At 35.1% G+C, this 15,173-nt stretch overlaps 1 pseudogene; it reads right to left on the reverse strand.

Moving 5' to 3' along the window:
- Positions 1 to 486: 486 nt before the first annotated feature.
- The window catches only part of LOC101424906 (importin subunit alpha-1 pseudogene), a 189,233-nt pseudogene continuing 174,546 nt past the window's right edge, over positions 487 to 15,173 (reverse strand).

Here is a 15,173-nt window from a genome sequence, read left to right on the forward strand (position 1 = left end):
TACCCTTCTTCAAAATCTCAATCTGATTCTTTTTCTAGATGGATCCTAACTTAGCACTGAAAATGATAATTATCTGGGAAGGCAGGTTATACAATAACTACTTCCCAGGAAACTATTGAATATAAATACTTCCCTGAGGTTAAGTCAGTCCAAATGGCTGAATTAATAACTTGGACCTGTTATTAATTCAGCTTATAAAATGGCAGACTTGCAGAAAGTGAAACTTTATACAGATAGTAGATAAGCTTTTAGTGTAGTCCATGATTTTCTGCAGGAACTCCCATAAAAAAAATGGCCTTCTTGTAAATGACCTCCTTGAGATGCTAAAATATCCAAGAAAAGTAGTCATTATACAAATAGAAACTTAGTCAAGGAGAGACACTGAGGAACATAAAGGTAATGCTCTGGCTGATCTCTATGCTAAAAAGGCAGTTCAGACAACAGTGTCATGTCAATAGCATATGATTTTAACACCTGTATACAAGATTAAGGAAGATTTTCAAGGCTTCCTGAGTACAATTCAAAAATCAACTTCTGAAATTGAAAAGCAAAATTAACCAAGAACTGAATGTTTCCTCCATTCTGACGGACTCTAGGAGTCTCACAACAGCTACTTGGTGGCACCTTTTGTACCTTAAAGTCTGTCTTAGAGGAATGCTAATGAGTAAAGGGACAAATTCATAATAAACTACTTGTTGTATCTGGTCTGATGGCCATATGTGATGTTTGATATTTTCCAGGTAGCTTCTTTCTGAATATTAGTTTTGGAGTTAGTTAGCAGTCTGGAAAGACAGTAAGTGCTCTTGCATCTATTACAACCCGAGTCTGTTCCTCTGTCCCAGTAACTATATTCCCTGTGAATCCTAGTGGAGGATTTAGTGGAGGAGTCACAATTGGCAATTCAGTAGCCCCTAGGAGCTTCATAAACTGGGGTGCATCTCCAGTTTTCACAACCATTTCAGTCAGTTCATGTGGACCATAAGTAAAATAGGAAATGGCCCAGAAGATATCTGTTAATACTTCCATACCACCATGATGCAGGAGATGAACTAGAATAGTAAGAATTTGCTCAACAGCATCTAATGGGGGTGCAGGATTCTTGTTTCAGCAAAGGTTTGAAAGCGTGCAGGTAAGATTATGTAAGTAACCACATGCTAAAGATGACATCAGGAACTACAAGTAGAGCCAACAGAGGATCAACTGCATCATACCTGATAACTAAATCTCGGAAAGATAGGCTGTCACCTGCAATGTTTCCTAGAGCCCAGACAGCTTGTTCACTGATGTAAGCATGGGGAGATGCCAACAGAGAAATGAATGCTGGGATAGCACCACCATCTAACACAGCTTTGGTCTGTTCGAATGCCTCAGAAGCAATGTTAGTGAGTGCCCAAGCAGATTCTAACTGAATGGGAGTATAGTCAGTTTTGCTGAAGAAGGACAAAAATTTTGGAATCAGACCAACCTGGGTTATGTTGTCTATGGGGGGCTGTTTCTCCCTAGAAAACAGTTTCCTAGCAGCTTGAGTAGCTTGGAGCTGGCTTTCCAAATTGTTGCTATTTATGCCTTTGACAATGCCATCAACAGACCTATTTACAGTCCCCTGGTTGTTATGGGTTTCCTGCAGTGGAGAAGTAGCATCATCAGGAAAAGAGCTGACATTTCTCCTTTCAGCATCTGGTCATCCTTAACTTTCTACAGCTCCACATTGACTTCTCTATGCTGTCGCCTCATTTCTGTACAGTCTTTTCCCTTCTTGAATCTGTTAAGGTGGACATCTAGTGAATTAGCATTCTCATTGGTGGACCTTGCTGTGAGACAAAGAGAGAAAGTGTGCAGTGGGATTGGCCTTCCACAAGAGGCAGTGTGGGGCTCACGGGCTGTGGGTTGACTCCCCTGAAAACATCCAGTGTGAGCTTTATAACCCAAGGAACAATTTTTTTTTTTTTTTTTTTTTACTAGAAATCAGAAGGATAGAATAGCCACATTCTGGGCATAGGAAATGTTCAGTTTCAATATGTTAAGACTCCTTTTACTTTCATGAGGTAGGAGCATACTCCAGGGGCCAGATCCACCTTTGGAGACACTATTTTTCTCCAAGTACTTCAAGGTTTTAATAACATTAGAACTTATTACAGTCAAGGAACACATTTCTGGTGGGCTGAAGGGTCAGGAAAAAGAAATTCTTAGTTAAATAGGACTAAGATATCTGCTAACCATGATAATGGTTATGATCTTCCTTTGGAATTTGCATCCAATTAGTTCTACATGCCAATATTCCAATTCTTAGAGGCAATAGATAGACTTATTATTCTCTTCAAAGACATGGTTTTGTATGTGGACCAGAAACCAAAATACTGCCCATAAATTGGGTTTGTTTCTGCTATACGGCCTATGCTGTTGTACAAAAGGGAAAACTAGAAAAGAAAATGAGGGCTCTTATGACCTCTCCTATACTATGGAAATTTGTAAAGAGAATATTGCCAAACTAGAGATAGCTTCAATGGATGATGGAAAACCCCACTAATGCTAAACTCACTGGGTGTTCTCTTTTTGGTATTGTTCTTGTCACTAGGGCTACCATTTCCTGTGTTGTAAGGTATACTATAAGATTACAGATAGTATTGGAAAAGGTAGCTTTGAGTTAGACAAATCTGTCTCCCACCCAGGGCTGGCTATCATCTCATTAGCAGGCAATATATCAGAATTTTATAAAATTACTTTAAAAAACTGATTGGTATTAGACTATATTCTGGCTTCCCAAGGAGGTATAAGTGCATTAGTAGTGACCCAGAAATGTATATTTTTAAATAAGAAATTGATCAAGAATTAGTCAAGCAGAAGCCCATTCTAGAGAAGGAGACAAATTGGATTATACACTTCCCAAATAAGATTAGTCTGATTCTCTTTTTGGTTGGCTTCAAGAGCCATGGGGAATTAATGTCAGTGATGTCTTAATAGGGGCTCTTGTTATCCTTTTAATCATAATATTTATAATACCCCTCATTCATTGTCTAATCTCTCAGTTCTTAAATGTCACTAGACAGTCACTGAATCAACATATGATACAACTAAGGATATACAAAAGCAGTATGAATAAGGCAATGAAAATCTTGAGCTTCAACTAACTGGTAAAATTGTCAATGTGATCAAAAGAGACTGTAAAATACAGCGTAACCTATAATTCATGCTTAGTGGCAATGCTTCAGAATGTGTTGATCAATTGCAATGAATGTACCACACTAATGAAAGAAGTTGTTTATGAAGGACAGGTTGGAGGTATGGAGAGTGGGACATGTGGGAATCCCCTATATTTTTTAATATAACATTTTATGTAATCTATGTATCTTTTAAAAATAAATAAAAAATATATTAAAAAAAAAGACTTTTAGTGGTTAATGATAAAGGAACAACATCTTTGGCTAAGCCTTGTAACCAAAAGGGGAGGAAATTAATAAAAATATATTTTAAAAAGCCTTGGTGATCCATCAGAGACAAAAAAGCTGGATCCTACTTCTTATTTGAGATAGCTCTTGAGTTTATATTGAAAGACCCAGTTAGGCAATTAAGCCCCCAGTTCATTGCACTTACTACAGCTAAGGGTGATTTTTGTTCATGCTACGTTCACTGTGATTTGACCTTGACTCTTATTTAGATTTTCTTCATTCTGGGACCAGACTGAAAGGAGCAACCTCTGGTAGGGATGAGTAATTCTATTAGAAGAGGGAAAAAAAGCAATTTACAGAGTCATGGATGGTCTCCGGTGTTATTTTTGGAATTTTCTATTGTCATTTTCCTATCCACTGATTGTTTCTTAAGGTATGCTCAGACTTATGTTTTTTCTAAGTTCAATCACTGAGATGAAATTCTCCATTTACTCATGCACATTGTTCATCTTTTTCACTAGATCTTTTATTAATCAGTCATTTTCAGTTATTTTTAATTTAAAAATTATTATACAACAAATTTGGTTTTTGTTGGAATAATGTACACAGAACAGCCAAAAACTTAACAGAGAAATCAGGAAAGAAGGAGTCAATGAGAACAGTAATATCTGATGATCTGGAAGATGTTTATAGATCCAAGACTTCATTCTCTGAAGAGTAATCAGGAAAGAAAATTCTGAGAAACAAGTCTCTGGCTGAAATTCTTTTGTTAGATACATGCACATTTAGGATTGTTATATATTCTTGCTGCTTTGATGATTGTATGATTGTGAAATACCTTTATTTCTGGTATTTTCCTTGCTATAACATTTATTTTATTTGATAGTAATATAGCTTTCTTGGTTAATTTTTGCAAGGTATATCTTTTCTCAATCTTTTATTTTCCACCTATGTAAATCATTATATTTTAGTGACTTCCTTGCATATTGTGCATAACTGGAGATATTGATTTTTTTTTACTCTTTAAAAATTTTTATTACAGAAATTATGGGTTTATAGGACAATCATGCATACAATACAGGATTCCCATACCCCACCCCACCAACAACACCTTGCATTGGTATGGGATATTTGTTACAATTGATTATAGCACATTTTATAATTGTACTATTTATTAACAGTAGTTACCTTTGCTACAATTGGTGATAGATTATTAAAATAGAACTATTATCCATAATTTACATTAGCTGTATTTTTCCCATATAACACCTTATTATTAACACCTTGTGCTAGTGTCATACATTTGCTACAATTCCTGAAAGAACATTCTTATACTTACACTATTAACTATAGTTCATCTTCTACAGTGGGTTTCACTGTGTTATCTACTCCTATGTTTTATCTTTCAAATTTTATTCTAATAACAAAGGCAACCTAAAATTTCCCTTTTTAACTGCATTCACCCTATAATTCAATGTTGTTAATTACACTCACAATTGTATGTTACCATCACCACTATCCATTTCTAAACTTTAACAATCAACCTAAATAGAAATTATGTAGAAACTAAGCATCAACTCTCCATTCTCTAACCGCAGTTTATCCCCTGGTAGCCTAAATGCTAGATTCTAACTATGATTTTGTTTATTATAATTAGTTCAGACAATTCTGATGTATGTGACAACATGGATGAATTTTGAGGACGTTACGCTGAGTGAAAAAAGCCACACTCAAAAGGACAAATATTGTACGATAGTGATATTTTATCCTTTCTACAAGTCTCCTTTATTTAACGTTCAGACCTTTTACATTTGCTATAATTCTATATATGTTTGGATTTAATTATATAATTTTATTTGTTTTTGGTTTTCCTGTCTTTTTCATTCTTCTGTTTCTCCTGTCCTGCCATGATTTAGTCATTAAATCTTTTTTAAGTATTCCATTTTCACTTGCTTATTTTGATTTTGACTATCTCTCCCTAAATAATTGTCTTCAGTTGTTGAAGAAGGGATTAAACACACATATTTACCTTTGCACAATTTAATTAGAATCAATATTTCATCATTTCAAACAAGATTTAGAAACATTTAATAATATAGGTCCCTTTACCTTTTATTTTGTGTTATGTATTATATTTGCATAGGTTGAAAACTCCAACAATGTTTTAATTTCCTCAGCTGATCAAGCAAATACCATGAAATTGTTCACTTTAAAGAATGGAAATTTATTCACTCATAGTTTGAGGCCAGGAAAATCTTCAAATCAAGACACCATCCAGGTGATGTTTTCTCCTGGAAGACTGTGGCATTGTGGGGCTAGCTGCTAGTGATCCCAGGGCCCTTAACTTGTCAAAAGGCAAGGCACATGTGGCATCTCCTTATCTTCTGGATTCAGCTTCTTGTCTCCTGTGGCTTTACAACTCTCTGTCTGAATTTCATTCTCTTATAAAGGATCCAGTAACAAGAGAAAGACCCATCAATACCTGAACTGAAGTAACCTCTTCAAAATGTTCCTATTTACAATGTGTTTACACCCAAAGGAATTGAATAAATTTAAGAACATGCTATGTCTGGAGTACCTACAATGTCAAAGCACCATACTCCACCATCTGGACCACAAAAACACATGTTCTTTCTATGTGAAAATTATATTCGTTCTATCACGATATTCCAAAGGCCTTAAGTCATTTCAGAATAATGTTTAGTACAAAGTTCTATCAAATTGTTTAAGCATATGTCTTTTTCTGTGGCACAAAGCCCCTCTGTCTGTAGTCTTATGATACCTAGAGAACAACTTATCTGCTTCCAATATACAATGGAGGGACAGTCATAGGATAAATATTTCCATTCTTACAGAGAGAAAAAAAACAGGGCTCATAAATCCCAAATAATTCTGAAACCCTGAAGGGCATACTCCATTAGATTTCAAGGCCTGAATTTCATCTATGGAAAGATCTTTGTTCTCTGGGCCTGATAAATTGGTAGCCCCACCTCGTCCAAGTGCTCGCCCAGCAGCTATGATTTCTTCAAGGTCTGGGTGAAGGTGCCACACACTCCATGCATCCCATGTTAGCCCCTGTCTTCCAACACTGGGATACAGGTTCTATCCTTTTAGAGCCCTGGTGTGAAGGCCAGACTCTTGGCAAATGCCAAGGCACAGGCTCCATCCACCCTCTGAGCACTGGGTTGACAGCACTCTTTCTGAAGAGGGGGGTGAAAGGTTCACCCTCTCCAAGCACCAGCCAGACTCACACTTTCCACTTACAGGGTTGGGCCTACTCTTTTGGCATACAAATATGTCTTTGATTCAGACTTCAGCTTCCATAATTCTACCTAAGAATTTATTTTACTTTCAATTTTTCCCTTCTTTGTCCCACTTAGTCCAGGTGGCAGTGGTTCAATTCATACAGATTACACAACAAAACTTGTCAGTTTTCTACTTAGTTTACAGTGGTCCAATCTATCATGTTAAATAACTTTCCACAGATCTTTCCTGGATAACTGTTTCTCCAATCCTGACTTGCGGTAAAAGGGCTGACTGGTTCCAGGCTAAGTTTTAAGCCCACACGGAGGGCACTATTCTCTGGGGATTGACTTTCTAGAAGCTCAGAATTTTCCAAACCATAAATGTCCAGTATCCTTGTGTCCAGAAATTCAGTTCTCAACTTATCTCTCTCCTATCACATTATACTATAAGCTACAAGGAGAATCTAGACTGCACTTGCCACACATAATTTGGAAATCTCTGTAGCTAAATTACAAAGTTCATCACCCTCATGCTATATCATCTATCCAACATTAAAACTCAATTTTGTCAAGTTCTCTGTCACTTTAAAACAAGGATCACCTTTCCTTGTTTCCAGTAATACATTCATCATTTCCATATAAGACCTCATTTAGCATTCATATTTCTACAATCAGTCTATTCATAGCAATCTAGGTATTCTCTATCAAGAATCTCACAATTTTCTAGCTTCTACCCATTTCCTAATTCTATAACCATTTCCATATTTTGGGTATTTGTAATACCCCTCTTCCTTTGTATCAAAATCTGTTTTAGTTTTCTAGGTTGCTTAAAGCAGATACCGTAAAATGGGATGGCTTAAAAAGGGGGGGGAAAGGAAATTTATTTTCCTACAATTTGAAGCCAAGAAAATGACCAAATCACGGCATCATCAAGGTGGTGCTTTCTTCCTGAAGACTGGCATTTTGGGACTAGCTGCCAATATTCCTGAAGTCCTTAGTTTGTCACATGACAAGGTACATGGCAGCTTCTCCCAATCTCTCCCTTCTCTTCTGGGTTCAGCTTCTTATTTCCAAGCTTTTCTCTCGCTGTGTCTGAATTTCATTCTCTCATAAAGGACTCCAATAGTAGGATTGACACCCATCTTGATTGATTTGGGACACATCTTAACTGAAGCAAACTCATCCAAAGTCCTATTTACACTGGGCTTACACGCACAGGAATGGGTTACATTTATGAACATATTTTTTGGGGGTAGCTACAGCTTCAAACAACTGGTATTAGTCAGCCAAAGGTGCTGATGCAAAATATCATAAATCTGTTGGCTTTTTTAAAGGGTATTTATTTAGATAGAAGTTTACAGTTATCAGGCCATAAGTAACAATTTACTTTATTCACCAAAGTCTATTGTCACGTGTTCTGGCAAGATAGCTTCTGATGTCTGCCAAGAGTTCAGGCTTCTTGGGATCCTCTTTTTCCAGGGCTCTGTTTCTCTCTGGGCTCAGCTGCTATGCTCTCTCCACAAGGCCAGCTGTAGACTATCAGTCTCTGTCTCTCTCCCAGGGGCTTCTGCAATGTCTAAGGAACCATCTTCATTCCTCTGTGTTCTTCTCCTGTGTCTTCATTTCCCAGGCTCCAGCTCAAAACTTCCAACTCAGTTTTTCCATGTCTTTTCTCTGTGAAAAGACCCTGTGAAAACTCCCCTTGGTGGGTGGGGACTCAATACTCTACTGAACACCCAATCAAAGTCCTAATCATAATTTGATCAATTAAAAGGGATACCTATGATAGACCAATTTACAAACATAATCCAATAACTATTTTTGGAATTCACAAACAATGCCAAATTGCTACACTCAATGCCCTGTGATTAAAGTCCATGGAAAATTGCAACAACCCAATCCAAACCAAAAATGGTACTGAATCTTCAGGAATGAAAGATTGGGTCATACCACCAGGCAAAGAATGATGGCCAGCTGAAGTGCTTGCTGAGAGTAATGGGAACATGGAATGGATAGTGGAAGAAGGTAGTGATAAATATGAACTTCAACTATGTGACCAGTTAAAGAAACAAGGACTGTAATAATCATGAATCTTTCTTCCTTGTTTCATTATGAGTATGATTGTATATGTACACAAAAAGAATTTCTTTGTTTTCTTCCCCAACCTTTTCCCATATCATATGACAAGTTGTATTAGTTTCATGTCATAATATTTAAAGATGTCAAGTTAAAGAATGAATATTACCCAAGGAGTTGCCCCCTATTCTGTAGGGAATTAATGTTTTTCTGGTTGTATGCAGGAGAGTTGAACATTGTTAGGTGGAAATATATATATATATGCATGTCTATTATTGTTTTTACTTAAATACTAAGCATGGTTTAAGGTAATGTGTATGGTTGCTGAGTTGACAAGGGGTGGACTGTGATGGTTAGGCTAATGTTTCAATTCGGCCAGGTAATTGTGCCCAGGTGTTTGTTGGAGCAACCATTGGGCTAATTGTAATACAAGGACATTTATGGATTTAACCACCTGTGAGTTTACTGCATAGATGACTGATTACATCTACATCAGTCAGGGAAATTGCCACCAGCAATGAGTGATGCTTTATCTAATCAGTTGAATGCCTTAAAAGGGGAAGTGATTTCAGCATTCAGAGAGAATTTTGCAACTTACCTTTAGACAGCCAAGGTCTCCTGGAAACTCATCAAGGACCTTCACTGGACTTTCATTGGAGTCCCTTGTTCACAGCCTGCCTGCCACACCTGGACTTGTGTATCCCCATGGTCACATAAGAGACTCTTACAAAATCTCATACTATTTACAGATATCTCCTGTTGACTCATTTCCCTAGAGAACCCTAACTAATACACCATCACAAACAATATAATACTTTTTTTTTTCACTGCCAAATTCCTTTATAAAAGAACAAAAAGAGAAGCAAAGTCTTTTATGTTTATCTAGATTTTTATTATTTCTCTTGTTCTTTTGTCTCTCCAATATTTCAAGTATCCTTCTGGTTTTATTTTCCTTCTGTTTCAAGAACATTCTTTAGCAATATTTTAGAAGCAATATTTTATCTGAAAATCTCTTTCCTTAAACTGTCTTCCATAAAAAAATTTTTAATAAATGTTAAGTTTTATACTATTTCTTTCTGGCCTCCATGGCTTTGGAATTGATTTGTGTTTGGATAATGTGCCTGAATGGCAATCAGTCCTACTTAGTAATAGTGTTTCTTTGTAAACATGGGTATGAGGAGTTTCCTGGCCATTTATACTAGTTTATCAGATTTGTTCATTCATAAGGATGATAATGATGCATTGCATCTGGTCTTGGTCAGATCTCTCCAGGACTTTGTGTTTGAGGCATATTGTAAAGGTAAAATATACCTGTGTGACCAGCAGTGTATAAGAAACCCTAGATAAAAATACATTTGGGGCACCCTCATTCTGAGGTATTCCATTCACGTGTTGGTGGTTTATGATTAAAATGAGAAATCTTGACTTGGTAAGTTCATTACAGAAGTAGGATTATAGGAACTTCAAGCTTGGCCTCTCAGGCCACCCTGTTGTGAATCAGCCTTTGCCTGTGATACATATTCTAATTTTAATGCTATTGTTGTATTGTATTTTTCCTGAAATATTTTAAGATTTGTCCTTTTGGATCCTGTACAGCTTCTTTAGCAATTAAACTTGGTTTCCATCATTAGCGCAAGTATAAATATATATAATTTTTATTAGTTTCTTCCAAAATTTTATAATTTTTACAAGTATGAAACTTAGTTTGTCTTCTCAATAGGAATTTATATGTTACATTAACTGACAGCTAAAATAAAATATTGTTCATTTGAAAAGACATTTGGTCATAGAGTAACTTGTATATACTGGTGAGAACTTAGAGTATATAATTCAATCTTTTGAATGATGCATTTATATATATTTGGAAATATGGAAAGTTCAAAGCAGCCTTATGAACATCAGATCTTTTGGCAGTTTGAAGATTTGTGGATCCAAGAAAAGATCATGCTCTTGGAATTTACCTATTTCTGTGGGTGCTGGGTCTTTTGATTGGACTGGATTCAGTCCGGGTATCTGTTGATTGGATTGAGGTGTGACCCTCTTACTGAAATCCTTTGTAAATGGAGGACTGAAAACAAAGACACAGAGAAAAAGTGACAGAAACAGAAAACCTGAGAGGATGTAAGAGATGAGATCTGGAGGAGAAAGAAAAGAGAGTTATATACTTGATTGTTCACAGCTGAGCTGCTAGAAAAAGGAAGCCTGGAGAAGTAGGCAGAGACTCAGATCGGTAGATCTGCTATCGTGTCTTGCATCTGGCAGGAGTCCAGGATCACCAGCCGCATCTCTGATGATGTCTTGATTTGGACATTTTTACAGACTCAGAACTGTAAGCTTTTAACCTAATAAATTCCCATTATATAATGAAAGCCAGCATATTTCTGGCATATTGCATTGGCAGCTTTTCAAAACTAAAACCAGTCTCCTGATAGCAACAATTTAAATAACCTGAATGGACAACTACCATATTTCCACCAGCAGTGGACTGACAGTTTAATCTACAAAGTAAAACTTTTCTTCAGGGAAATATTTAGGACCGTTTTAAAGCATAACTAATCATCTATTTTTCTAATTGGTATACTGTTGTAATGGGAATGTGACAAAACATGTATTGATTTTAAAAATACCTCTTAGTCTAATGGAAAATGTTTAAAGGTTTACTGGGACAATGACTGCACAACTCTGTGATGAAAGTGAGAGCTACTGAGTGTATAATTTGGATAGAATGTACAAGGCATGGGACTATATAACACAGTGTACCATGCGGTAGAAGATGGACTGTGGTTAACATTACCAGTATGAGAGTGTTTGTTCTCTCATGAACTATATCAAATGTGCAATACTAATACAAAATGTTAATAATAGGGGGGGTATATGGAAAAAATATACCAAGTGTACACTATGGACCATAATTAGTGGAAATAGCCTGATGATGTTCTTTCAAAATCTGTAATGAATGTTCCACAACAATGTAAGGTGTTTGGTGGAGGGGTGATGTACGAGAATTCCATACATTACATGTATGATTGTTTTGTAAGCTCACAACTTCTCTAATAAATAATACACCTTATTCTAGATAGCTTTAAGGGACAATTGATGAATTTTGTAAGTCAATGTCAGAAATAATGACAAAGTTATCAGTAGTTCAATTTTTCTCTTAATTTTCTAGTTGTTAATAAGGAAATGGTTTGGTTTAAATTTATGTCTAACAAATCCCAGTGCAGGGAAGAACATTATATTTTCACTTTTTAATTCTAGTGTTACTTAATAAGGAAAACAGGTACCTAAAATATGCAGAGTGAAATGTATTCTGAATTACAGTATCTGGCATTAGAGCACCTTTACAAAATTCTCAGTGTAGTCAAAGAAGTTGGATAATGAACAGTTTAATATACTTTCATTGACTAAATTTCTATATAAATTATAATATGGCTGGCTGCTGTAACAAGTCAGCTCTACAAATTTAGAGAATTTTATTTCTCACTCAACAATTCTGTGCAGTTCAATATTTAGACTCATATAAATACTCTCTTTTGGTCTTTCTACTTGTACTCAGCATGTTTATTAGGAGATATATTCATATTGTTGCATGTAATAAGCATTCATTATTTTATCTGTGAAGTTCATGTTCACATAATTCCTGAGCTTATTTCTTGGGCTGTTTCTTTTCTTGTTATAAAGTTCAGATAGTATATTATGTATACAAACTACAAATCCATCAGATATCTGATTTGCAAACATTAACTCCTAAACTGTGGTTTGTCTTTTCATTCCCTTAATGGTATCATTCCCATTGTTCATGAATGTTTTTATGATATAACTCATTGGAATTTGTGGTGGTTTGAAGCTGCAGGTACCCCAGAAAAACATATTCTTAAATTTAATCCCTTCATATGGGTATAAACACATCATAAGTAGGACCTTTTGATGCAGTACTTCAGTTAGTGTTTCCCCAGCCCAATCAGGATGGCTCTTAATCCTATTACTGGAGACCTTTATAAGAGGAATGAAATTCAGAGAGAGAGAAAGCCACAGGATGCAAGAAGCTGGAACACTGATGGAACCCAGAACCTGGAAGAGAAGAGACAGACCAGGAGACATCACCATGTACCTTGCCATGTGACAAGATAAAGACGCAAGATTGCCAGCAGTCAGTCCCAGGTGGCCATAGTCTTTGGAAAGATAGAATTGACTTGATGATGACTTGAGTTGGACTTTTTCCAGTCTCAAGCCATGAGCAAATAAATTCCCATTGTTTAACCACGCCCATGTCATGGTATTTTCTTGAGCAACCCAGAAAACTAAAACAAGACTCATGACATTATTGTTACAATTGCCCTGTGTAATTGTGGCTGAGAATTCTGCGATGGTACATGCAGACAAATTAAGGCAGTAAAGATGGTTACATTTCATTGATTTCAACTTATTATTCAACAACTGGCTGTTGGATAACATGTTCTTCTCTTCAAGAATGATTCATTATCTTCAAGCTATTTACGGAGGCTGATGTACAATGAATATTGCTTTTTGAAAAGTTCATTGTTTCATCAAATTCTCATTAAAACATGTTTAATTCCTTTTCTAATATATTGAGGTTTAAAATTGTTCAAAATAAATTTAAGTAATAACTGTAAAATCTGAGCTTTTAAAGATATTTGGACTTAGGGAACAAAAACAAAATGATTCTATGTGCATTTTTACCTGCTAGTGCTATTAAAAACTTTCAAAGCTTTTTTTCAATGCTTAATTATAAAGCATACTTTAAGAGTTGAGTCAAAATCAGTTTGAAAGAATGCTTCCTTTCTGACTTTCTGTTTTGAAACATTTTCTAGCTTCCCTCTTCTTTGTTCTTCCTGTCGACATTGCAGGGAAATATTCATAATAGAGCATTTTCTTTTCAGAGTAGTGTCTTTATTTCTAAAAACTAAAGTACTATAGTAGAAATTTGTTTTCCAGTGAATAAAGTAGAAAAGCAAATGTGTAGTATTTATCCTTTTTGAAGCTGTGTTTGTTTTGTTCTCTTTAATATGAGGAATATGTTGTAATTGGTAATATCTTTTTTCAAATCTTCCAGTTACTTCTATTTTTGAATATTCAATGACTTGAATTCTCCTATTTCTCTGAGAAAAAGTAGATTCAGATGAAGTGTCTCAGGAAACAACTTGGAATATATCAGTATTTACTGTATGAACCACAAATATTTGCTCTTTTATATTCATGTCTTAATGTCTGCACCTGAATCTCCTGTCTCATGTTTTTATATGTTTGTCTTTGAAGTAAAAGACAGGAAATCTGAATGCAAATATTTACATTTGGAATTTTAAGGGAGCAATGGAATTAAGTATCTGAATATTTTGTATTTTAAAAAATATTTGTATCAGAGTCAGCCTTGTATTTTTCAATTATTTTTAGGAGACATCATATTGTAAAGACTAACCAATATCTAATAAGGGAAATGAGCTTCAAATGTCATTGAAAGTTATAAGAGTGTAGGGACTTATTTGTTTCTTAAAAATACTTTCAATGTGGTAAACCACCCAATAGAAAAATTTATGTTCAAGTCTTTTGTATCTGCTTACATCTTATTTTAACCTAGTGAACGTAATTTTATTATCTCACTATTAATATTTTTATAATAAAATGCATACTATTTCATGGTTGAAATTAAAGCAAGTAGCCATTTTTGTCATGAAAAGATATGCTGGATGATCTCTATGATTTTAAGAAATTATTTTGAATGTTTTCTAATATATTTATAGAATTCTGTGTGTAGATGAAAGCGTGGTCTGTATACATGTGAGAGGGTGAGAGAGAAATGGTTTTGTTTTCAAATATTATTTAGATATTTAATGTTTATTTTAATATGAAAGAGAATAACAATAATCATGAAATAGATAAAACTAAATTCTATTTCCAGTTCTGTTATTCACTTCCTGTGTGACCTTGGACAATTCATCTAAATTCCTTAGACATTCATTTCATTTTGAAATGCTCATTTATAAGATTTCTGAGTTATGTACAATATTTTGAAATTTGATTATTAAGAAATATATTTTGGTTTGGATAATTTATTGTTAGAAAGAATAATAAAGTAAAATCCTTATAATTAGGGTACATTTGTACTATTAAAAGTTCACATGACTTATTAAAAAAGGAACTTTATAACAAATCTGAGAAGGGATATGAAGGGACTAAAAGTGAACTAAAGGAATGGACTCTGCTAGAAATAAACCACAGGGGTTTTAAAACAAAAACTATCAAGAGTTAAAAATAAATTATTGAATGTGATGAAGAATGGCTGGTTTCAATTTTAGGTAATTTACATAGATACATAAAATACTGACCCTCTGAAGCACTGTTTTCATAATTTTACTTCACTTGACCCTCTTCCACATATGAACTGTAACCATTTGCCAGCTGATTAGAAGTTTGAGCTTCTTGACCTCATAAATTACTAATTACCACT

Source organism: Dasypus novemcinctus, chromosome 4 (assembly GCF_030445035.2).
Source record: "Dasypus novemcinctus isolate mDasNov1 chromosome 4, mDasNov1.1.hap2, whole genome shotgun sequence".
NCBI lineage: Eukaryota > Metazoa > Chordata > Mammalia > Cingulata > Dasypodidae > Dasypus > Dasypus novemcinctus.